Source organism: Melospiza melodia, unplaced genomic scaffold (genome assembly GCF_035770615.1).
Source record: "Melospiza melodia melodia isolate bMelMel2 unplaced genomic scaffold, bMelMel2.pri scaffold_45, whole genome shotgun sequence".
Lineage (NCBI taxonomy): Eukaryota > Metazoa > Chordata > Aves > Passeriformes > Passerellidae > Melospiza > Melospiza melodia.
Window position 1 is genome coordinate 1,350,702 of NW_026948772.1, and position 25,658 is coordinate 1,376,359.

The 25,658-nt window shown below is 48.4% G+C and overlaps 1 protein-coding gene and 1 long non-coding RNA gene across 2 annotated transcripts in view; one reads left to right on the forward strand and one right to left on the reverse strand.

Moving 5' to 3' along the window:
* The window catches only part of LOC134434649 (zinc finger protein 883-like), a 149,927-nt gene that overhangs the window by 39,562 nt on the left and 84,707 nt on the right, over nt 1–25,658 (forward strand). The window lies entirely within an intron of this gene.
* On the reverse strand, nt 13,940–16,186 carry LOC134434632 (uncharacterized). Its single transcript, XR_010031897.1, has 3 exons — nt 16,126–16,186; nt 15,979–16,049; nt 13,940–13,979 (listed from the first exon to the last, which is right to left on the reverse strand). It is a non-coding gene; the product is annotated as an uncharacterized LOC134434632 (long non-coding RNA).

Consider the following 25,658-nt stretch of genomic DNA (forward strand, 5'->3'; position numbering starts at 1 on the left):
TAGGAATAAGCCTGAAGAAGACCTAATAGCACCAAGTGCAGCTTGGGAGGTCCAGACTGAACACCAGGAGAAGGGAATTTCCCTATCAGGGCAGGGCTGTGGTGCAGCACGTTCCCCAGAAGGAGCCTGGAGCAGCCCAAGGCTCTGTGTGGGCAGGCAGAGGCAGGCAGGAGGCAGAGCTGTCAGCAAAGGAAGGGCCCAGCCAGGTGGGGCAGCCGGGGGATGCCGACAGCCTGCAGGGACAGAGGCGCAGGTTTCCTTAACAGCAGAGACACCTTTCCCTTGCTTGTCCCCGCCTGTCATCACTGCCACCAGTGTTCTGCTCTACCTGGAACCTGGGGACACTTTCTCCGTCCTGTCCCTCAGATGGATCTATTTAAAGTATGAGAAACTTCAGTGTTTCACCCTCTTTTTGAGTCCCTGAGAAGGTTTTTTGAGCACACTGTGAGGGACTGAGTCTGATGCAAAGAGCAGCAAAGCCCCAGAGGCTCATTAAAGTCCCTGTGCTGTGTCTGTGCTGCTGAGCTGGGCCGGGCTCCTGGCCCAGAGGCAGCTCCTGGCAAGGGCAGCGCTGCAGAGAGACAGCTCTGGCCAGGAGCAACTCCTGTACACAGAGCTGTCTGTGACATCATACGGTAGAGTGTGTGGCCATTGAGCAGATCCTGCCATCATAGAGGGTGGCTCTGTGACTTCAGAGAGTGGGTTGTGACATCACCAATTGGCTGTGTAAATTCATAGAGTAGGCTGTGATGTCACAGAACAGACAATGACATCAGAGGATGGTTTTGTGACATCACATTCAGCTGCATGACATTCCAGGGTTACATCCCAGAGTTAGATCTGTGACATCATAGGAGGCAGTGTGACATCACAGGGACTGTGTGACATCACAGGGGCTGTGTGATATCACAAGGGCAGAATGACATCACAGGGGCTACATGAGGTCACTGGGGAGGTCACTCTGCCCCAGCCCCCCCCACAGCTCCCCCCAGAGCAGTCCAACCTTGCTTGTGCACAGCGGGGTCCCCTGTCCCCCCGGGTCCCCCCGCCCCCGGCCCCGCAGCCTCCCCCAGAGGATGTTCCATGAGATCGACCCCAGAGCCTGATATGGGGACGGGGGACAGGGGCCCTGGAGGTGGCACAGGGGGACAGGGACTCCCCAGCAGCGTCCCCGTGTCCCCCAGGGCCAGAGCCTGGGCCAGAGCTCCTTCACTCTGGTATAAGCGAGGACTTGAGAGCACTGAAAAATCCCTGGCAAGGGATCAGCAAAAACCAGATTTAATATTAAGTGACAGCACCACAGAGTTCCTCAGCAAGAACCACTCTGCTCCTGACTGGATACTTCAGGCACACCAAGGAAACAAAGCAACAACACAACCAAACAAATTCCAGGCAATCAATCCAGAAATCATCAGAGAACTCTCCCTGTCAGTGTGTGACACAAGGACAGTGAGGGCAAGGATGAAAGGAATATGGCCTAAAAGCCTAACAGAGTTCAAATTTAACAGGACTTAACCTACAGCTTTACCTTTACTGACACTTTCAACTTCACAATTTAGCAAAAGAACAGAGCTTAACAGTATTTAACCTTACTTAAAACTTTTGATTTAGCAATTTAAAAGAGGAATAACGCAACAATATTTAACTTAGCTAATAACTTAAATTAAACTCAACAACTTTGCAAAACAACTCTTAGCAGCATTTAACTTAGCTTAGACCTTGTGATTTAACCTCACTTACAGGCCTGACTGATTCAGCTATCCAAGGCATTCCAACCCCTCCGAGAGCAGCATTTCTGCCACATTTCCCCAGCACAGGCCCTCCTGTGTCCACACAGACACAAACACTCAGTGCAAGGCACCTGTGAGAAATTCCCCTGAGGGCAGGAAATGCTCCCTGTGGATACGTTGGCATCTCCCCAGCAAAGGACAAAGGGTTGAGCCTGGAGGAATGGGGGCATTGGCCCAGGCTCTGTGGTTGTTGGGGATCCCTGTGTGCAGCAAATGGGAGAGTTCCCGGCTGGGAGAGGCCCCACTCAGAGGGAGTCGCTGGCCCAGGAGAGCTCCAAGGGCTCCTTTTGGAGTGCTGTTTGCAGGGCCCCAAGAGAGGGGCTTCAGTCCCAGCAATGGTTCATCCTTGCCGCACTTGGCATCAACACCTTTCTTTGGCACTGTGAGAACAGGGATGTTATGCCACAGAGGGAACAAAAACAGTTCCCAGGGCTGGTCCTACAGAAACCAGGAGCTGGTTGGGCAGCAGCAGTGCCTGGAGCAGACAGTGCTTGTGATGAGCTGCAGAGGAGCTGAGCCCAGGGCTGTTGGCCAAGGCCGAGGCCCAAGGAGCATTTCTCAGCTGGCAGGGTGGCCTGAGAAGGGGAGGGGGGAATGCAGCAGCACAGGGCCATGGAACCAAGGAACGAGTGTGACACTGTGGGGTCCTGTGAGACCAAGGGACCATTGTGACACTGTGGGGCATCATGGAATCATGGAGAGCACTGTGACATTGCTGGGCCTCATGGAACCAAGGGGACTGTACTGATGCCGTGTGACCTCATGGAACGTAGGAATCGCTGTGGCACTGTGAGGCCCCATCAAACCAAGGATCCATTGTGACACTGCGGGGCCACATGGAACTGTGGAGACCATTGTGACACTTTGGGATATCATGGAACCAAGGGGCCATTGTGGCACTGTGAGACACCAGGGAGCCAGACATCCATTGTGACTTTGCAAGGCCTCATGGAATCATGAAGAAACCACTAAGACACTTCACAGCCTCATGGACCCAAGAGGCCATTGTGACACTGTGGGGCACCATGGAACCAAGGGGCCATTGTGACACTGAGTGGACTCATGGGATCATGGAGACCTTTGTGAAACTATGAGGCCCCATGGAATAAGCAAAGCATTGTGACACTGTGAGGCCTCATGAAACCAGTGAGACCATTGAGACCCTGGAGGTCTCCACAGAACCAAGAGGACCATGGTGATACTGTGGGGCCTGGTGAAACCAAGAGGCCTTTGTGACACTGCAGGCCTGCATGGACCATAGGTCCATCGTGACATTGCAGGGCTTCGTGTCGTCAGTGTTCCATTGTGACACTGGAGAGCCAAAGGAGACCATTGTGACACTGCGGGGCTGCATGGAACCAAAGGTCTATTGTGATACAGAGGGGCCTCTTGTCATCAATGGTCCATTGTGACACTGTGGAGCCAAAGGAGACCATTGTGACACTGCAAACACCCAGGATCCAAAGGTCCATGGTGAAATTGCAGGACTCATGGAATAGAGGAGTCACATTACATTGTGGGACTTGTGGAACCATGGAGACCATTGTGACACTGCAAGGGCACATGGAATCAGTGGGACTATTGTGACACTGCAAGGCCTTCTGGAACCTAGGGGCCATTGTGACATTGTGGGACTCCAATGAACTAAGGGTCCATTGGATCCAACTGCAGATCTTCCTGTAATCAACAAGTCCTTGTGACACTATGCGACACCATAAAACCAAGGGAACAAAGAACAGATCTGTCTGGTTTGGCCTCCCAGGAGCCACATGACTGGTCCAACTGACCTTGACATATTTAGGATCTCATCTGCTATTGAAACAATGGGGCTCCATGTTTTCCTTCCTATGGAAAAGATCTGTTCTTCTCCTCCAGGCATGCTTGGCTGTTGTGGTGTGCTGTATTATCACATTTTGGCCTTCCAGGTCACTTTCCCAGGTGTGCCTATACCTCTCTCCCTTCCCCCTTACCCCCATGCTGAGTGAGTCCTGTCACTCAGACTTAACATTCCAGCAAGGCGTCGTGTGGTTGGTCAAGTTCAAAGGATGCCACTCAGGCCCAGGGGTCATTGGCCTGTCTGGGTGTCATCTTCCCCTGAGACCCTGCCCCTCTCACCTGGTTGGTGGCTCACCTGTACCTCCCCTCCCCCTGTCCCTGAGCTTAAAAAGGTCATGAGACCATGCGGTCTTGTTCTGTTGGAGCAGGTCCTCACGTTCAAACCTCTGTAACCATGGAATAAACCTCTGGACATTAAACCCTCCAGCAGAATCCATCTCCTTTTTCTCTTCACCATCGCCTGAAGCTATTCCTCTTGAGGTAAACGGGGTCCTAACAAGCCTGGACTTGTTCAGTGCCCAGCTGCAACCACCAGCAAGGCAAGGTATCTCTGGGGTGATACACCGCAGTTGCTGCCTTTGGCCCAGCAGCGAGGGTCAGACCGGCCCAGGCACAATCTAACTGGTAATATTGGGAGCCATTTTTCCAATACTTGGCCAGAATTTCCGTTTCACCTCCAAATTTCCTTATATCCAGGGATTGTTGCCATAGGAATATTGCTAGGACAAGTCTGGCTGGCAATGGGCTCACAAGGGTCACCTCCCATCTGACCCAAAACACTTGTCAAGTCTCTGTGCTTTCCTTCCTATGGGAAAGAACTGTCCTGCTTCTCAAGATGCCCATGGCTGAGTTTGGGTTTCCACCTCCAAAATTGCCTATATCCAAAGACTGGTCCCAGACAAAATCTGCTATTACTGACAAATCTGGCTGGCCTTGGCCCAGTGAGTCTCTCACCCACCTTCCAAACACTCGGGCTCTGTGCTTTCCTTCCTATAGAAAAGAGCTGCCCTTCTAGGGCAGGTGCCCATGGCCAGAATGGGATTTCACCTCCAGCATTGCCTGTTGTGACAGACTGGAGAAGATTGTTGGATCAAAATATGTTGTGTGTGGGGGAGGAAGGGGCAGGTCTAGCACTGCCCTGCCCTGTGACCCCAATCCCCCCAGAGCCTCTATCACAGCCCAGCAGTGTCTGCCAGTCCCTGGCACAGCACAGGCAATGCTCCACAGCCACCTCTGCAGCCCCCAGCCCAGCTCCTGAGGGACCAAATGAGCCCAAGTCCCACCTGGGGGAAGGGCCCAGGAAGACCAAGGGGTATTGAAGGCTGACCACAAGGAAAGCACACGTCTTGACCCTACCTCCTCTTAGAATTTCTGTTTATTTTAACACCATTGGAACCCAGGAGTTGGTAGCTCTGTGTGTGCTTCTATGTATCTGTTTTGTCTTTCTCTCTTTCTGTGTCTTCTTCTAATTTTGTTCTCTTGTAAATTTTAATTGACATAAACAAGAACAGGATTACAATTTGTGGAATTGGATGAGCCAAGGTATTGCTTTGAGAAGTGTTTCTGTTGATTGTTTGTCGTACTGAACATTTTGCAAAAATTTTCTTGATTTTCCAGATTGCCAGTAAAGGCTGGTTTATTGTTTTGAGTTCCTGAGAATCTCTTGTTGGTATTTCTCCAGTGCGTCCAACTCAGAGTACACAAACAACAGTAATTCCTTTTAAATGTCTCCTTGAGAGAGTTGTTTGGGGGATGGCAGTCAGTCAGGGCTTGTCTGTCCTGCTTGGCCCAGCCCAGACAGGGCTTTCCCAGCCACATTCCACACTCCATTGCCCAGCTGGAGCCGCTGGTGCCTCTGAGTTGTGCTGTCCCAGCCCCAGAGACGCTCTCCTTGTCTGCCCATTCCCCCACGGTCTCTGGGCAGCGATGGCCTCAGTGGGGGCTGCTGACATCCTCAGCAACTTGGAGACTGCTGCTGAATTTTCCTGCTTCAGAGGCTTGTTCAGCCTTCAGCTCTTGAGTGCAGGAATTCAGTTTCCCAGGTCTCATTAACATTCAGAACACCTTAACAAGCCAAGCCATTGGGAATATTTTGATTAAAGTTACAAAATATTTTGTAGTTAAGTAGCTCTCAGTCGTGTATTCAAAGTGAATACATGATATTTGAAAAGACAGAGAGAAAATATTTTTTTAGGACAAGTTTAGTTTAATTTCCTGTTGATTTATTGATATGTGCAGTCTCCAATTGACACTGAATCCAAGAACCTCCTCATGTAATTTGAATAGATATGAAAATCAAGACCCTTTATCACTGACAATCAATCAGACTCTGTCCCTACCCCTACCCCACCATTTCCCCCATCCAAGACCTGGCACTCAGAACAACCTTGTGTAAATCTGAGCTCCCTCCAGCCCAGGCTGCACCTGCGACTTTCAGCTCCTTGGCTCCAACTCCCACCTGCTTTCCTTGCAGAAGGAGCTGCCCGAGACACAGAGGGATGTTCATTTCTTGTCAGCCAACAAAGCCAAGGGAAGGCACGGCTCCATCAAATGCAAAAGTGATTCCTCTGGTGGATATTAAATCTACTTTCCACAGCAGACAGTCTCAGAGCAAAGGAAACACCTTCTGTGCCCAGCATAGATGCCAAGGTCCCCCAAAACCTTCCTGCCCCAATTCTTCCCCGAATTGCTCTTTGCACACACAAGTCACAGGCTGAAGTCAGGAGCTCCCTCCATGCCCAGAGGGAGAAAAGAGAGAAAGGGGATGAAGAGCTCTCCGGTGCAGAGCCAAGGTCCAAGTGCCCCTGTAGTGGGAGCCACAACTCATCAGGTTTGTGTCCTTTGGGCTCAGGGCCTGGTGACTCTCAGAGGCACAGAAAGGTTTTGTGCCAACAAACACAAGTCAAACATTTGAACAGTTTAAAATCCATTACAGCTCTTCCCTCAGCTCTCTGGGATGTCCCAGCAGCATCTGACATGTCCCCAGTCTTCACTGCTCCAGTCTGAAACAGGGCCCAGCATGGTGCCAGCATCATCAGAGAGCCGAGGTGTGTGCTGGAATTCAATGCCTTCCCTACCCTGCAGCAGCCCTGCATTTCCCTCCTGCAGCCTTGGTCTCCAGCACAGCCATGGAGGCTCTTTGGGCTCAGGACTGTTGCTGCAGCCCCCAGGGGCAGCTGAGCTCTGCCTTTGGCACAGTCAGGCCTGGCCAGCGCAGGCCATGCTCAGCAATTGCTTGTGTGTGCCTGGCCTTGCTGTCAGCCCTGGCAGCGGCTGCGTGGCCCCTTTGTGGCCCTGTACTGGCCCAGCCATGGTGGCCCAGCCCCTGTGCAGGCCCAGCCCAGGCCAGGAGCATTGCAGCTGGGAACGGCCCCTGTGCCGTGGTGCCCACAGCAGCCTTGGGGCTCTGTGCCCCATGGTCTCCCTTCTAGGCAGCCTGTGCCAGCTCCTGCAGAGCCCGTGGCACCTGTGGGGCTGCACAGACAGCCCTGCCCCGGGCTCTGCCGACCTCTGGGCCAGCAGAGAGGCAGCCAGGGCTGGCCATGGCCGGGAACAGGCCCTGAGCCCCGCAGGAGGATGGAGCTGGGCCGCAGCCAAACTCAGCCCAGGCCAAAGCTGGGCTCAGCAGCCAGGGCTGCTAAGGCCTGGGCACAGAGGCTGGCACTGACAAATGTCCTGGGCCCCCTCCCTGCTCTGTCCATGCCACCCTGGGCACAGAGCAGCCTCCTCTCTGGGCCACTTGCCTGTTTGCATAGGCGCTGGCCCTGCCCCAAGGCCTGGCCTGAGTCCTGCCCCTGCACGCTCATCCAGGCTGAGGGTTTCTGGGCCAGGCTATCTGAGCCCAGCCCAGCTCCCTGCAAGCTCTGCCAGCTGCCCTGAGCTCTGGGCAGCACAAAGGGCCTCTCCCCAGCCCAGTCCAGCTGGCTCTGGCCCCACAGCTCTGCTCAGGCCAGGCTGCTCTGGGCACTGGCGCCATGGCCTCAGCCCCTGGCAAGGGCACAGCAGCAGCTGCAGCTGCCACAGGACTCAGCCCCAGCCATGGGGGAAGGCGCTGGGCCAAGGCCAAAGGAGGCTCCCTGGCTGCCCTGCTCCCCTCTGCTTGAGGTGCTGAGAGCTCTGCAGCCCCTGCTGCCATCCCATCTGCCCAGGGCAGCACAAGAGCCCCGGCCTTGGGGCCCTCAAGAGCTGCTCCTGCTCCAGGCCCAGGGCCCATGCCAAAGCTGGGGCAGCCACAAAGCTGTGCCCATTTCTGTTCATTGCTGCTCGGATGGGGATGGATCCTCCGCCACTTGGAGTTTGGTAATGAATTTTCTTACTCCAGAGGCCTCTTCTCTCTAGAGATGTTCTGTTCAGGAATTCAATAGGAAAAGCTCATAAACATTTGTTCAAATCTCCCAAAAAAGAAAATTCTCTGAAAATAATGCAATATATTTATTCTTCTATTAATTAGAGAGATTACAAAAGTGTATTCAAAGTGAATATACTATACTGAAAACAATGCAGAGAGAACTGTTTTGTCCTGTTTTCTTTTCCTGTTTATTGCTTGGTATCAGCAATCCACAGTTGATATTGGCCCCCAGTTCCTTCTAATGCAGTCTGACTAGATATGAAAATCAAGACCCTTCATGGCTGCCAATCAATAACAATTTGTCCCCACCCCCTCCCCACTGTTATGAACAAAAATTTGGTTAATATTTTTTTTGTGAGAAAAAGTTACCTCTACTGCTGGGCTGCTGCCTTTGTTTTTGTAATCACGGGTCGTTGTCGTTAATGGTTGTTTTTGTATTAGTAAAAGCCCTGGCTGGGGTGAGGTGATGGCCCTTCTCCTGGGTGGGGACCTTGCCCGAAGCTAAGTTTTACCTTTCTCAGAATAGGGAAGACACCTGAGAAGGTGGGGGGGGTTATGCAAAGTGACTCGCAAGACCAGAATGCTTTGTGGGACCCCCATCTCCAAACTCATGGAGAAACCCCAAAAACAACAAGCCACCTAAGAGTTGAGAGACTGGCATGATGTCTGGACGTGAGGAGCCGAGTGCTGAGCCTGCAGAGACGCGGAACACCTTTGGACCCTCTCGCCCTGACCAAGGGAGTTGACCCCGGCGGTGAGACCAGGCTGACTGAGTGGGAGGGGCACCATCTGACAGGGATCAGGAGGCCCTAAAGGCTCCCAAGAGGATCTGATCCCCAGCTCTGCCCCTGGTGGACAGAGCTGTGCATATCCTCCTCCTCTGAGCTGCTTTGGGAGAGACGACGACGGACGCTGCAGACCCGTCGAGCCACCCAATCCTGAGCTGATCACTTTTAATAAAGGCATTAAAAAGGAGGAGAAGAAGTCTCCTGGCCCTTTGTTTATTTCAGAGATCACCCAAATTAACGCAAAATTAACCCAAAATACACTAAAATTAACCCAAAAATCCCACAAATCACCCCACAATCACCCAAATTAACCCCAAATCACCAAAATTTACCTAAAAATACCCCAAATTAACCCACAATTAGCTCACAATTTATCCCAAGTCACGAAAATTAACCCAAAAATCTCCCTGAAATCACCCAAATTGACCCCAAATCAGCCAAAATTAACTCTGAAATCCCCCCAAATTCACCCAAAGATCACCAAAATTCACCCAAAATACACCAAAATTAACCCTGAAATCCCCCCCAATTAACCCAAAATTAAACCAAAAAGCACCAAAATTAACCCAAAAATTACCCAAATTAACCCCAAATGCACCAAAGTTCATCCCAAAATCCCCCCAAATCCCCCCACAATCACGCAAATTCACCTCAAATCACCAAAATGTCCCTAAAAATCCCCCAAATTGACCCAAAATCACCCAAATTAACCCAAAAATCAGCAGTCAACCAAAATACCCCAAAAATGTCTCCCAAGTCACCCAAAATATCCCAAAATCACCAAAATTACCCAAAGTTCCCCATTTACCCCAAAATTCCCCTTTTCCCCCTAAATTACAAAAAAAGCCCAAAACCCAAAATCACCCCCAAATCCCCAATCCCAAATCCAAATTCCCAAAATCCCCCAAAATGCCCAAACCCCAAAAACCCCAAATCCCAAAAATCCCAAAATTCCCCAAACTCCCCCAAAATCCCCAAGCCCCAAACATTCCAAAAACCTCAAAACCCCCCAAAATCTCCAAAATTTCCCATTTTACCCCCTCAAAAACCCCAAATACCAAAACCCCAAAAAACTTCAAAAACCTCAAAATTCCCCAAATCCCCCAAAGTGCCCCAAACACCCAAATCCCCCAATCCCCCAAAATACCCCAAATCCCCAATACCCCAATTTCAGCCCAAAATTCCCCATTTTACCCCCCAAAAATCCCGAAGTCTCCAAAACCCCAACATGTCCCCAAATCCCCCCAAAACCCCAAATCCTCCAAGTCCCCCGAAATCCCCAAATCCCCCCAAAAACCTCCAAATCCCAAAAATTCTCCCCCCAAATCTCCCAAAAACCCAAATCCCAAATACCCCAAAACCCCAAACCCCCCAAACCCCAAATCCCCCAAAATCCCCAAAATTCCCCCAGATCCCTCCCAAAATCACAAACCCCAAAATCTACAAAACACCCAAATCTTAAATCCCTAAAAATCCCAAAAGCCCAAAAACCCCCCATACCCCCAAAATTCCCCAAAATCTTAAACCCTTAAAAACGCCAAAAAATAAATCCCAAAAACCCCAAAATCCCCAAAACTGCCAAAACTCCCCCAAAACCCCAAAATCCCCTCAAATACTCCCCCAAAACCCCCATTTTATGCCCCAAAAACCCCAAATCCCAAACATCCCAAAATCTCAAACCCCAAAATCCTCAAACCCCAAATCCTAAATCCCCAAAACCTCAAACTCCCCCAAATCCCAAATCCCCCAAACTCTAAACCCCAAAAAACCCCAAATCAGAAACCCCAAAAAAACCCCAAACCCCAAAATCCCCCAAAAAACCCCCAAAATCCCGAATCCAAAATGTCCAAAATCTCGAATCCTCAAAATCCCAAATCCCAAAACCCCAAAATCCCAAAATCCCCCAAATCCCAAAACTCCCCAAAAAACTCCAAGGCCCAAAACCACTAAAAAAAACCCCAAAACCTCAAACCTCAAATCCCCCAAAATCCCCCAAATTCCCAAACCCCAAATCCCTCAAAATCCCAAATCCCCCACCCCCAAAATCCCAAACACCCAAAATTGCCCCAAATCCCCCAAAAGTTCCGATTTTATCCCCCCAAAACCCCAAAATTCTCAAATCTCAAACCCCCAAAATTTCCCCATTTTACCCCCCAAAACCCCATAAAAACCCCGAAAAACCCCATAAAACCGCCAAAAATCCCAAAAACCCCAAATCCCAAACCCCAAAACTCCCCATTTTATCCCCCAAAAACCACATAAAAACCCCCAAAAAACCCCAAAATTTCCCCCAAAATTCCCACACTCACCACTCGGCGCCTCCCCCTCCACAGCTGCTGCCGGAGCTGCTCCAGGGCCGAGTTTGGGCTCAAATCCGGGGATTTTGGGGGCAGATTTGGGCATTTAGGATCCAAATTTTGGGGTTTTGGGGCCAGATTTGGGCATTTAGGATCCAAATTTTGGGGTTTTAGAGCCGATTTTGGAGCTGATTTTGAGGCCAAATCTGAGGATTTTGGGTCCAAATTTTGGGATTTTTGGGGCTGAATTTTGTGGATTTTGAGGTTTTGGGGCCGAATTTTGGGGTTCCTGGGGTGGATTTTGGGGATTTTGGAGCTCCTGCTGGAGCTGGGTCAGCGCCCGGCCCAGGGAGGCCCGGTAGGCCAAGAGCCCCTCCCGGAACAGGAACAGCCTGGGGAGGAAATGGGGGTGAGAAATGGGGAAATTGGGAAAATGGAGAGAAATAGGGGGGGGGGAATGGGGATTTTAGGGAAAATAGGGGGAAAAATGGGAATTTTGAGAAAAAAATAGGGGGAGAAATGGGGGGAAAATGGGAATAAAAATTGGGATTTTGTGGTCAAATTTGGTGATTTTGGAGCCAATTTTGGGGATTTCAGAACAGGTTTTGGGGCTGAACTTGGGAATTTTTGGGGCAGAATTTGGAGATTTAGAGCCAAATTTTGGAGTTTTGGGGCTGAACTTTGTGATTTTGGGACCCAATTTGGGGCCAATTTTGGAAATCTTGGGGCTGATTTGGGGCTCAATTTTGGGATTTTAGAGCTGAGTTTGGGGCCAAATGTTGGGGATTTTTGAGGCCAAATTTGGGGATTTTGGGGCCGATTTTGGGGAATTTGGGGCTGAATTTGGGGCTGAATTTGAGGATTTGGGGGCTGAATTTGGGCATTTTAGAGCAAATTTTCGGGATTTTATGGACAATTATGGGGCCAAATTTGGGAATTTTAGGGCCAATTTGGAGCGGAATTTTGGTGGTTTCGGGCAAAATTTTGGGGTTTTTTTCTGGGGGTTTGGAGCCAAACTTGGGGATCTGGGGACTAAATTTGGAGCATATTTTGGGATTTTAGAGCAGATTTTGGGGATTTTGGGGCCGATTGTGGGGATTTTAGAGCCAATTTTGGGGCTGGTTTGGGGGCTGGATTTTGGGATTTTGGGGTGAAATATTGGAGATTTTGGGGTGGAATATTGGGAGTTTCGTACCAATTTTGGGGCTGATTTTAGGGCAAACCTGGAGAATTTGGGCCAAATTTCGGCGATTTTGGACCAGATTTTGGGGCCAAATTTTGGCGATTTTGGACCAGATTTTGGGGCCAAATTTGGGGATTTGAGAGCCAATTTTGGGGTCAAATTTGGGGCCAAACTTGGGGATTTTGGGGCCGAATTTTGGGGTGATTTTGGGGGCCCAGGGAGCCCCAGAAGGCCGAGAGCCCCACCCAGAGCAGGAACAGCCTTGGGGGGGGGAGCGCAGGGAAATTTGGGGTGAGAAATGGGGAAATTGAGAAAATGGGGAAAAAAATGGGGAAAAATAGGGAGGGTAAAGGGGGATTTTGGGAGGAAAATAGGTAGAAAAATGGGAATAAAAATGGGAATTTGGAGGGAAAAATGGGAATAGAAATAGGGATTTGGGGGGATAAAATTCGGGAAACAGGAGAAGAAAAAAGGAGATTTTGAGGTGAAAAATGGGGATTTTGGGGAAAAGGCAATAAAAATTGGGAATTTTGGGTACATTAGGACAAATTTAGGATAATTTTGGGTATTTTAGGACCAATTTCAGGGAGTTTGGGGTGGATTTGGGAATTTTTTTGGTACATTTTGGGCTAGATTTCAGACATTTGGGGATAATTTGAAGTATTTTAGGATGGATTTGGGATATTTTAGGGATATTTCAGGGGATTTCGGTCTCACCTGGTAACTCCATCGTTGCCCATCCCCCGCTGCAGGTGTGTCCCAGGGGATTTTTGGGAGCATTTGGGATTTTTGGGGTATTTTGGGCCGGATTTCAGGGATTTTGGGATATTTGAGGGTAATTTAGAATATTTTAGGATAATTGAGAATATTTTAGGGATAATTCAGGACATTTTGGTGTTACCTGGTGACTCCATCGGTGCCCATCCCCCGCTCCAGGTGCGTCCGCAGCTGCCCCCTCAGGTGGGACAGGTAGGACAGGAGGGGGGGCAGTGCCCCCCACACCTCCCCCATGGCCCCCCAGCACTCCTGGGGACCTCAAAAGCACATCAGGGACCCCAAAATGGCCTGGAGACCCCAAAATCCCAAAAATCCACCCCAGAAATGAGCTCAGAAACACCCAAAAGCCCCAAATCCACCCCAAAAACGATCCTGGGATCCTGAAAATGGACTCGGAAACCCCAAAACCCCACCCAAAACCCCAAACTACCCCAAAACCAGCTAAGAAACCCCAAAAATGGACTCAGGGAGCCCAAAAATCCCAAAATCTGCCCCAAAACCCCCCAGTACCCCAAAATCCACCCCAAAAATCCCAAATCCACCCCAAAAACACCTCAGGAACACAAAAGAATGGATTCAGGGACCCCAAAAACTCCAAATTCACCCCAAAACCCCAAATCCTGACCCCAAAATTGCCAAAATCCCCCCAAAAATCCCAAATCCCCCTTAAAAATCAAAATCCCAACCCTAAAAGTTCCCAAAATCCCTCAAGTCCCCAAGAAAGTCCCCAAAATGTAAATTTCTGACCCAAGAAATCCCCAAAACCCCCAAATCCCCCCCAAAATCCCCCAATTTCAAAAACTTGACCCCCAAATCCCCCAAATCTGAAGTTTTGACCCCCAAGAAGCCCCAAAATCCCCAATTTTGACCCCAACCCCATTCCCCTCCCCCCTCACCTGCAAGAGGCACTTCAGGGTGGGCGGGGCCTCGGCTGAGTGGGCGGGGCCATGCAGGAGAGCTCTGTGATTGACAGGTGTGAGGCCACACCCCCAACAGCAACAGAAATCCCCTCAGGGACCCCAAAATGTCCTAAAAACCCCCAAAATTCCCTCCCACCCCATTAAGCCCCACCTTAGGCCACACCCATTCCTTTGGCCACAATCACCCCATTATGCCCCACCCACCCCTTTAAGCCCCACCCATTGCTTTTGGCCACACCACACCCATTTAGGCCACACTGACCCCTTTAAGTCCCACCCACTACTTTAAGCCCCACCCAATCCCTTTCAGCCCAATACACCCCCTTAGGCCACACCCACCCCCTTAAGGCCTGCCCATCCCTTTAAGCCACACCCACTTCTTTAAGCTCCACTCACCCACTTAGGCCCCACCCACCCTTTTAAACTCCACCCATCCCTTTAAGCCCCACTCACCCCTTTAGGCCACACCCACCCCTTTGGCCCCACCCACCCACTCAAACCCCATCCATGCCTTCAGCTGCCCCATCCCTTAGAGCCCCACCCACCCCTTGAAGCCTCACCCATCGCTTTAAGCCACACCCACCCATTTAAACCACACCCCTCTGTGTAAGCCCCACCCAACATTTAGCCCACCCAATCCCTTCAAGACCCACCCACACTTTAAAGCTCCACCCACTCCTTTCAGCTCCAATCATCCCCTTAAGCCCCACCCTTCCTTTAGGCCCCACCCACCTTTTTAAGACCCACCTATTCCTTTAAGCCCCACCCACCTCTAGTCCCCACCCACCCTCTAAGTCCCACACATCTCTTTAAGCCCCACCCACATCTCTAAGCCACACCCATACCCTTTAAACCATACCCTCCCCTTAAACCCTGCCCACCCTTTTTAAGCCCCACCCACCCCTCTAAGCCCCACCTACATCCTAAAGGTCAACCCACCCCTTTAATCCCCACCTCCCTATTAAGCCCCACCCACCCATCAAGCCCTGCCCACCCTTTTAAGCCCCACCCATCCCTTTAAGCCCCACCCACCCATTTAGGTCACATCCCTCTAATCCCCACCCAACATTTAGCCCACCTAATCCCTTTAAGCCCCACCCACATTTTAAAGCCCCACCCACCCACTTAAGCTCCACCTACATCTTTAAGCTCGACACATGCCCTTAAGCTCCACCCTCCCATTTTATGCCCCACCCTTCCTTTAGGCCCACCCACCTTTTAAAGCCCCACCCACCATTTTAAGCCACACCCATTCATTTTGGCCCCAGCCACCCCTTTAAACCCTGACTACTCCTTTAAGCCCCACCCACCATTTAAGCCCCATCCTGTCCCCTTAAGCCCACCCTACCATTTAAGCCCCACCCACCACTTTAAGCCACACCCACCCCATTAAGCCACACCTATTCTCATTAAGTGACACCCACCCCATTAAGCCACACCTATTCTCATTAAGCCACACCCATCCCTTTAAGCCCCACCCACCTTTTAAATCCCCCCACACCTCTTTAGGACCCACCCATTCTTTTAAGCCCCACCTACCACCCTTTAAGCCACACCCATTCTTTTAAGCCTCACCCACTCCTTAAAGCCACACCTATTCCCTTTGAGCCACACCCACCTCTTTAAGCCCCACCCATCCTTTAGGCCCCACCCACCCATCCCTTTAAGCTCCATCCACTTATGGCAAACCCACCCACTACTTTAAGCCCACCCCATCCCTTTAAGCTCCACTCACAATTTAAGCCCCACCCACTCATTGAAGCCCCGCCCACCATTAAATCCAGCTAATCCCTTGGAGCCCCACCCACCCTTTTAAGCCACCCCCACCGTCTTAAGCCCCACACACTCTCTTACCCTCTTAAGCCCCACCCACCTTTTGAGCCCCCCTCACATATTAAAGCCCCCCCACCCTCTTAGGCCACACCCACACTTTAAGCCCCACCCATCTCTTTAAGCCACACCTACCCCTTTAAGCCCCTCCCATTCTTTTGGCCACTTCCTCCCCTTTAAGCCCCACCCACTTTTTCAGGCCCACCCACCTTGTGCTCTGATTGGCCAGGACCTCCAGCGCCCAAAGCACCGCCTCTGGGCTGTGGCCAATCAGTACAGCCTAGGGGCACCACGTGTCCGAGCAGAGGGCGTGGCCTGAGCAGAGCCACGCCCCCTCCCCAGCCAGCCACGCCCACCTCAGCCTGTTCCGAACAATCCGGAGCCTTCTGAGCCTTCCCGGGATGATTGGCAGCTCTGGGGTTCATTAATTAATTGATTAATTGAGGGGTTAATTAGGGGTTAAGGACGAAGGGGTGTGGCTTACCTGTGTGGGCGTGGCCTGTGGAGCTCCGCCTCCCTGGCCTTGCACAGGGCCTTGATTGACACCTGTGGAGGGGGAGGGGTTGGGGGAATTTGGGGATTTTGGGGGGTTCCTGGGCTGATTTTGGGGTCCCTGAATTGTCTCCAGGCCCCGCCCACCATGTCAGGCCCCGCCCACTCACCAGCACTTCCGGCTCCGCCCCTGCAGCCAAGATGGCCGACAGCTCCGCCCAGGATTGGCCTGGCCTGAGGGGAACCAAAACTCTTTTAAAATACCCAAAATCTCCAAAAACTGCCCCAAAATCCCCCAAATTTACCCATAATCCACTCAGGAACCCCAAAAATCTCATCAAGAACCCCAAAGTCTCCTCAAAATCAACCAAAATCCCTCAAAATTTCTTCAAAATCCCCCCAAATCCTGTTAGGAACACAAAATCCCCCCAAAATCCCTCAAGTCCCCTCAAAATCCCTCAGGGACCCCCAAATCTCCCCAAAAAATCCCCCAAAATCCACTCAAGGACCCCAGTATTTCCCTTATAATCCCCCAAATCCCTCAGGAACTCCAAAATCTCATTAAATTCTCCCAAAATCCCAAAAAAATCCCCTCAGAAACCCCAAAATTCCCTTAAAATGCCCCAAATTCCCTCAGGGACTCCAGAATCTCCTCAAAATCCCCTCAGGGATCACCAAATACCCTCAAAATCACTCAGGGACCCCAAAATCTCCTCAAAATTCCCTTAAAATGCCCCCAAACCCAAAAATTCCCACCAGAGACCCCAAAATTTCCTAGAGTTCCATTACAATCTCCTCAGATTCCCCCAAAATCTGATCTAAGTTGCCCAAATCCCCACAAAATCCCCTCAGGAAGCCAAAATTTTCTCAAAATCCCTGAAGGAACCCCAAAATGTCCTCAAAACCTCCCCAAAATCCCTCAAAATTCCCCAAAATCCCCTCAAATTCCCCAAAATATCGAAATCTCCTTTAAATTCCCCTCAGAGACCCAAAATTTCCTCAAATTCCCCCAAAATACCCTCAAAACCCCCAATAATCTCATCAAATTGCCCCAAAATCCCTTCACAGACCACAAGATCCCCCCAAAAATCCCCTCAGAGACCCAAAATCTCCTCAAATTCCCCCCAAATCTCCTCAAATTCCCCCCAGGAACCAGAAATTCCCTTAAAATGCCCCAAATTCCCTCATGGACCCCAAAATCTCTTCAAAATTCCCTTAAAATGCCCCAAAATCTGAAAATTCCCACCAGAGACCACAAAATTTCCTTGAGTTCCATTAAAATCCCCTCAAAATCCCCCCAAATTGATCAAATTTGCCCCAAAATCTCCTCAAAATTGCCCAAGTCTCCTGGAAATCCTCTCAGGAACCCAAAATCTCCTCAAATTCCCCCAAAATATCCTCAAATACCCCCAAAATCTCATCAAAATCCCCTCAGTGACCCCAAAGTTCCCTTAAAATGCCCCAAATCCCCTCAGGAACTCCAAAATTCTCTCAAAATCTCCCAAAATCTCCTCAAATTCCCCCCAAAATTCCCCTCAGGCACCACAAAACCTCCTCAGAATTCCCTTAAAATCCACCAAAATCTCAAAATTCTCCTGAGGGACCCCAAAATTAACTCAGAGGCCTCAAAATCCCTCAGGGATGCCAAAATCTCCTCAAAATCCCCCAAATTCACTCAAAAATCCCATCAAATTCTCCAAAATCCCCCAAAAATCCCCTCAGGAACCCAAAATCTCCTTAAATTCCCCAAAACCCCCTCAGAAAGCCCCAAATCCCTCAGGAACCTCAAAATCTCCTCAAAACCCATTAAAATCCCCTCAAAATCCCCCCAAATTGATCAAATTTGCCCCAAAATCTCCTCAAAATTGCCCAAGTCTCCTGGAAATCCTCTCAGGAACCCAAAATCTCCTCAAATTCCCCCAAAATATCCTCAAATACCCCCAAAATCTCATCAAAATCCCCTCAGTGACCCCAAAGTTCCCTTAAAATGCCCCAAATCCCCTCAGGAACTCCAAAATTCTCTCAAAATCTCCCAAAATCTCCTCAAATTCCCCCCAAAATTCCCCTCAGGCACCACAAAACCTCCTCAGAATTCCCTTAAAATCCACCAAAATCTCAAAATTCTCCTGAGGGACCCCAAAATTAACTCAGAGGCCTCAAAATCCCTCAGGGATGCCAAAATCTCCTCAAAATCCCCCAAATTCACTCAAAAATCCCATCAAATTCTCCAAAATCCCCCAAAAATCCCCTCAGGAACCCAAAATCTCCCTAAATTCCCCAAAACCCCCTCAGAAAGCCCCAAATCCCTCAGGAACCTCAAAATCTCCTCAAAACCCATCAAAATCCCCTCAGAAACCCCCAAATCCACTCAAAATCCCCCAAAATTCCCTCAGAAACCTCAAAATCCCTCAGGAACCACAAAGATCCCTCAAAATCACCACAAAATGCCCCAAAATCTCCTCTGAATTCCATCAGAAATCCTAAAAATTCTTTGAAATCTGCCAAAATCCCTCAGGGACACAAAAATCTCCTCTAAACCCTTAAAAATCACCTCAAACTCCTTCCAAATCCCCTCAAGGACCCCAAAATATTTCCAAAACCACTTTAAAATCCCCAAAAAACCTCCTCAGAGACCTCAAAACTCCCTTAAAACACCCCAAAAATCCCTCAGGGAACCTAAAATCTCCCCAAGATCCCAAAATCCCCTCAGAAATCCCCCAAAATCCCTCAGGGACCCCACAAATCTGTCAAAATCCCCACAAAATACCCCAAAGTCTCCTCTAAATTACATTCGGGACCCCAAAAATCCCTTAAAAACTGCTAAAACCCCTCAAGGACCCCAAATTCCCTTAAAATGCCCCTAAATCCCTCAAGACCCCCAAAATATCTTAAAATCCCCCCAAACCCTTCAAAATCCCCCAAAACACCTCAAAATCTCAAAAAATCCCCTCAGGAACCCAAACTCACCTCAAAATCCCCCCAAATCCCCTCAGGAACCTAAAATTTTTCAAAAATACCCTCATGGACCCCAAAACCTCCTCAAAACCCCTCAAAATTTCCCCAAATCCCATTAGGAACACAAAATCCCCTCAAAAACCCCCCAAATCCCCTCAAAATCTCCAAAAATCTCAAGTTCCCCCAAAATCTCCTCAGATTCCCCAGAATTCCCCAAAAATGCCCTCAGGAATCCAAAATCTCCTCAAATTTCCTCAAAATCCCCTCAAATTCCCCTCAGAGATCCCAAAATTTCCTTAAAATGCCCCAGATTCCCTCATGGTCCCCAAAGTCTCCTCAAAATTCCCTTCAAATGCCCCAAAATCTCAAAATTTCCACCAGGGACCTAAATTCTCCTTAAAATCCCCCAAAATCTCCTCAGGAGCCCCAAAGTTGCCTGAAAATCACTCCAAATTTTCTTAAAATCTCTCAAAATTCTTCCCAGGGACCCCAAAATCTCTTCAGATTCCCCCCAAATTCCCTTAAAATCCCCCAAAATCTACTTAGGGACCCAAAAATCCCCTTAAATTAAAAAAAAAAAATCCCCTCAGGAACCCAAAGTCTCCTCAAATTCCCCAAAATCTCTGTGAAATCCACTCAGAGACTCAAAGTCCCCCAAATCCCTCAGGAATTCCAAAATCTCCTCAAAACCTCATTAAATTCTCCCAAAATCCCCACAAATTCCCCCAAATCCCCCAAAAATCCCCTCAGGAACCAAAAATCTCCTGAAATTCCCCCAAAATCTTCTCAAAATCCCCTCAGGGACCCTGAATTTCCCTTAAAAAGCCCCAGATTCTCTCAGGGATCCCAAAATCCCAAAAAAATCCCACAAAAATTCCCCCACAGACTCCAAAATCACCTCAGACTTCCCCCAAACTCCTTTGAACTCCCCCAAAATCCCCTCAGAAATCCCAAAATCACCTCAAAATCCACTCACGGACCCTGAAATCTCCCCATAATCCCTCAAAATTCCCTTCAAATCAGGCAAAACCCTGAAATTCCCTTCAGGGCCCCTAAAATCAACCCAAGAACACCAAAAATCACTCAGAGACCACAAAATCTTCTCAGAATCCCTCAAAATCACCTCAAAACCCTCTCAGGGACCCCAAAATGTCCTCAAGATCTTAAAATTAACTCAAAATCCCCTCAGGGCCCCAAAATCCATCAAAATCCTCCAAATTACCTCAAAATCCACCCAAAATCTTCTCAAAATACCACAAAATTTCATCAAAATCCCATCAGGGCCCCAAAAATCCCCTCAAAATCCTTCAAATTGTCTCAAAATCCCCTTAGGAACCCAAAATCCTTAAAAAACTCTTCAGGGACCCCAAATCCTCCTCAAAATGCCCCAAAATCTCCTCACAACCCCCGAGAGACACAAAAAAATCTCTTGAAAACCCTTCAAAATCCTCCCAAGTCCCAGTGAATCCTCCAAAATCCCCTCAAAAATCACCCAAAATCCCCTGAAGGGCCCCAAAATTCAGTCAGGGACCAAAAAATCTAAAAATCCCCGAAATTCTCCCATTGCCCATATAAGGAAACACTGCAAGGCCCTGCCCCTTCCACCCTGCCCCCTTCAGGCCCCACCCCTTTTACCTTTTATGGATTGCCATCAGAGCCCCCTCGTGGCCGTCCCACAGCCCAGCCGGGCCCGGCTCCGCCCCCAGCAGCCGAAGCTCCGCCCCTCGCTGAAGCTCTGCCCACCACCGGCTCTGCCTCCTCCAGCGAGGCCTCTGGGGGGGGAAATGGGGACCCCAAAAGTTTGGGGTGAGAACCCCCGAATTTGGGGTTTGGGGGGTCTGGGACCCCAAAATTGAGGGTGGAGACCCCGAAATTGGGGTAAGAATCCCAAATCTGGGGTTTAGGAGGATCCTGGGACCCAAAAAATTGGTGAATAGGACCCCAAAATTGGGGTTTGGGGGGTTCAGGGACACCAAACTTGGGGTTTTGGGGGGGTCTGGAACCCTAAAAATGGGGAAAGGACCCCAAAATTTGGGGGTAGGGACCCCAAAATTGGAGTTTGGGGGGGTCTGGTCTGGGACCCTAAAATTGGGGAAGGGGACCCCAAAATTGGGATTTAGGGGGATCAGGGACCCCAAAATTGATGAAGGGGACCCCAAAATTGGGGTCTAGGAGGACATGGAACCCAAAAATTGGGATTTGAGTTCATCAGGTGTCGACGGAAGGAGACCAGGACATCAATTAGATCATCACAGGTCTGATTTTATTGATCGATACAGCAGGTTAAATACAGTTCATAATGGGCTTCATACATACTGCAAAAGTTGAGCTCAGGATTGGGTAGTTACATATCAGCAACTACGCCTACTCCTATATTCTTATGGTTCTACTTTTGATACTTTCTACATATTCTCAGGGAGAATCTCTCTTCCCTATTCTCATGTTGCGGCAAGGGCATTCTGTCCTTGCCTGTCATTGGTCACCGACTGCTGACTTCTCTTTTCAGCTTACTGACTGCAGACTTCCCTCTCTCAGCTTGACCAACGGCATTATGTCAGTATGGCCTTTCTCAGCTAACCAATCATTACTAAAACTCTCCACATTTCCCCCATTTTCTTCTTGACCAAGAAGACTACATTTCCCCTGTTTTCTTCTTGAGCAAGAAGACTAGTCTGCAGGTTTTTGCTATTGTACGGCTGACCATGTTTTGAATACAATTAAAGACACAAGGCAAAATAAGCAAAAACATTAAAATTACACCCAGTAGCCCTATAGCATATGTCACAAGGTTTCTCAGCCATGGTCCAAGTCCTAAGCCTTTAAGCCATTCGTCAATTCCTAAACCTTCTTCTTCATTGAGATGGTGAAGTCCCTGTTGCAGTTCTTTTATCTTAGTGTGCATGGACACCGAATGATCAGACAGATTCATGCAACACATTCCCTCAAACTCTTCACATCCATGCCCTTGTGCTAAGAGCAAAAAATCTACAGCAGCTCTATTTTGCAAAACAGCATGGTTAACACTTTGCACATCTGCGGTTAGCGTGTCTAGAATTTGTGATGTCTTGTTCAGCTCATCCCTTGCCCAGCATCCTAATTGTTTTGCTAAATTCATGGCTTTATTGGCAGATCCTCCTGACAAGATAGTTGAAACCACCACTTGTTTGAATGTGCCCCAAAACCGTGGATCTCCTATCTTGCTGCAGTCTAAGTCATGTATGCTACGTTTTCTCCTGTTTGAATTTTGACTCAGCTGCATTAGCAAGGACACATTAGGGTGAAACAGTGACAATTTTCCCAAAAAACAGGGTCCACCCTGTGGTTTAGCTTGTATACCATTCCACGCCTTGTCTCCACAAATCAAGAATATTCCTGCGGGTAATTTCATTGGTGCTGTGATATTTGTGCCGTTACATTGACTGTAATGCTGTGGAGAGAATTCACTCACATTCAGGGATGAATCTAGGGTAGCCCATGTTTCTTTAGGTTGGTTTAAATTCTGAGCACCCGAAAGTTTGAAGCTAAACCATCTGCCAGCTGTAGTATTAGATATACTGGCATTTGTACTTCCAAAAAGATCCAATTCTTCAGGAGGAGAACGCAAAGAGGTGTTAAGTGATTGGATTAGTAAGCATTGATGATAGCCATCACTCTGACCTGCAGTATACCCTTGTTGCACCGGCAATGTGATGTTTGACATGTTAGACATACATAAGGTTTGATTGTTTATCAAACTACAAAATTCTCCAGGAGACCACACCGGAAGTCCCACCAGGCATGTTCGAAATGGGTTAGTGACTCCTCCAAGGCTAAGACAAAGTGATGATTGGTTAGTTTGATTAGCAAGTGTCACCCATAAATTTTCCCTTGGTTGACTAAAGTGTGTTATTCCTACTGCTTCACTTGCTACAGCATTGAGCAGTATAACAAGAACAAACCTCATTTTTCTTTCTGCTTGCTTTGCTTCTCCTTTCCTTCCTTCTGCTTGCTTTGTTTTTCCTTTCTTCGCTGTCTTTTCCCTGGTTTGCTAGATTGTCTATTGTAAGGCTGAGTCAATTTTTGATAATTCTAAATCAGCATCCTTGCTCACAGGTATAGCATGAGATAAGTTTGAAGGCAAATCAGCTTTACAGCGAGCTGCTATGATGCGTGAGGCTTTATTAATTTCAAATATTCTAAGGTTTTCCTGCAACTTCCACCTAAGATATGCTATAACCACTTGTTCTGCACTCTCAAAAAGCTGTAATCCTGTCCGTCCTGGCAGGCCACTACTTTGTTCAAGAGCTCTAACCCAGAAAAAATTTCGAATCCACCTTCCAGAACAAGATGTACACCATAAATATCCCAATGACCTCTGTGAATACCAATAAACCTGATTGCAATCTGCACAATGCAAAGCTACCCATGCATAGCACTTATCTTTATCCTTTTTGCAAACATAACAAGGAAGCGAATGTAAGTAAGGACCAGTATAAAAGTCTGGTTCTTCAATCCAAAGCAACCAATTCAATGGTGGTGGTCGCAAAGCCTCTTCAGCCTTTTTACTATATGAGGCTAACAGCTCAAGGTCTTTCTTTAACACAAGGCGTATCTTATTTCGTAATCGTAGTTCTTGTTCGTTATCCTCCTCAACAACTATATCCTCCTGAGGGTCCCACAACTGTAAAATTGTTCTAATCATAGAAAATTAATTAGCAATCACTGATATCCTTATTCAAATGAGACTGTTCCCTTTTTGCCTTCCTTTTCTTATCTGTCTTCAACCTTGCTGCTCCTAATTTTACTGGTCCTGCCACTTGCAAACTCAATTTTTGCAAATTGTCAATGCAGCAATCTAATGCTCTATCAGGATCCCCTTCGAAGGGTCCTACAATTGAATGCTGTGTTAAAGGCACTAATTTCCTACACCTTATAGAAACTATACATGATTTACTTTGAACCTTAATTCTATTCACAATACATTGTACTTCCCATCAATAATAAGCAAGAATTTTCTGTTCAGGAGACTCATAAAGACTTAAAGCTATATATGCGTTTTGCCCTGTTTGTCTCCTTAATTCATCTTGCCAGCTTTTGGCCCACGTGTGCTCGTGTTCACAAGTGTGCCACCACAAGTCCCACAGTAATGATTGTTCTATCCAACAAGTTCTTTCACAACCCCCACAACGTAGAGCTATCCAGGCAGCACAATGTGGATTGTGACAGTCAAGGCAATGTAGTTTCGCTGGATTTGTTAAGCGAAAAGTTGATAATGAGTCAATGAAACCAATCAACTCCCGGGCTGTCCGATAGTGACGTGTCAGTGCTCTGTCCACCGCTTCCGAGTACCCCTTCAATTGTAACAGTAGTGGTCGTAGGACTAGAAGCAGTTTCTTCCCCAGTCGCTCCTTGTCCTCCTCCGTAAGGCAATCCACCAGAGACTGCATCAAAAACAGGTTTAGTCCACTTAGGAGGCACCTACAAAGGCCCTGTAGGTGAGGAAACACAAAGATACCCCCGACCCCAATATAATACTTTTGCAGGTTTTTCCCATAATCCTGTACTTGGGTTCTTATACTTAACCCAGACCTCTGTTTCCTTAGTATTTTCCTGACCTGACCTCGGATGATGTTTAATTGCAGGAGGGGTATCGTCTTCCCCAAAAATGCATAAATGGTTAATCACATAAAAAACCTTAGCCAAACATGCTTGTGGATCTCTCAAATCTTGATGTTTTTTCAATATACTGCTTATAGGTACCGTTTGCTCTTTCCCGTAAAGCTTTCCTTAACTGTATCAGTAACTCATACAATCGTTTATTATTCACTTCCTTAATTGCTGCTTCCTTTATTCGTCTGACTACTCCTGCAACATACATAGAGTCTGTGACTACATTTAAAGGTTCATGTAAGTTGGACACTGCCCATATTTCTGCTAACAATTCCAGGGTTTATAAGCTATCCCTGTGTGTATTGTTCCTTTACCAATTCATGGGCATGATAAGACTCTCCCCTTTTAATGGCCATTGCTTAACCACCACCGGTGTATCCGTTTTCCAGGTGAGTGGAATGGGGAAAGTCCAAGCAATGGCAATTACCCCAAAGGATGCTGATTAGTTAACACCACTCCCAATTATGTTAAAATGTCCCTTCCAATTAAGCAGGAAACTGTAGGAGGCAGTTGAACAATTGAAAACACAGCAGATATTTGTTGATTCTCAATGCACACAGACAAAGATGGCGATCTGCTTGCCAATGTAAATCCTCCCACTCCTGTCAGCGTGTTTGATGATGGGAAGAGAGGCCAATGTTGTGGCCACGCTTCTGGAGAAATGATGCTGGTATCTGCTCCTGTATCCAATAATCCATAAAGGGTTATGCTTTGATGCCCATAAGTAATTTCAACTTTTTGCTTTGGTCTATTTTGTAAATCCACAGTCAAAAGTGTAACACCAGTAGAACCA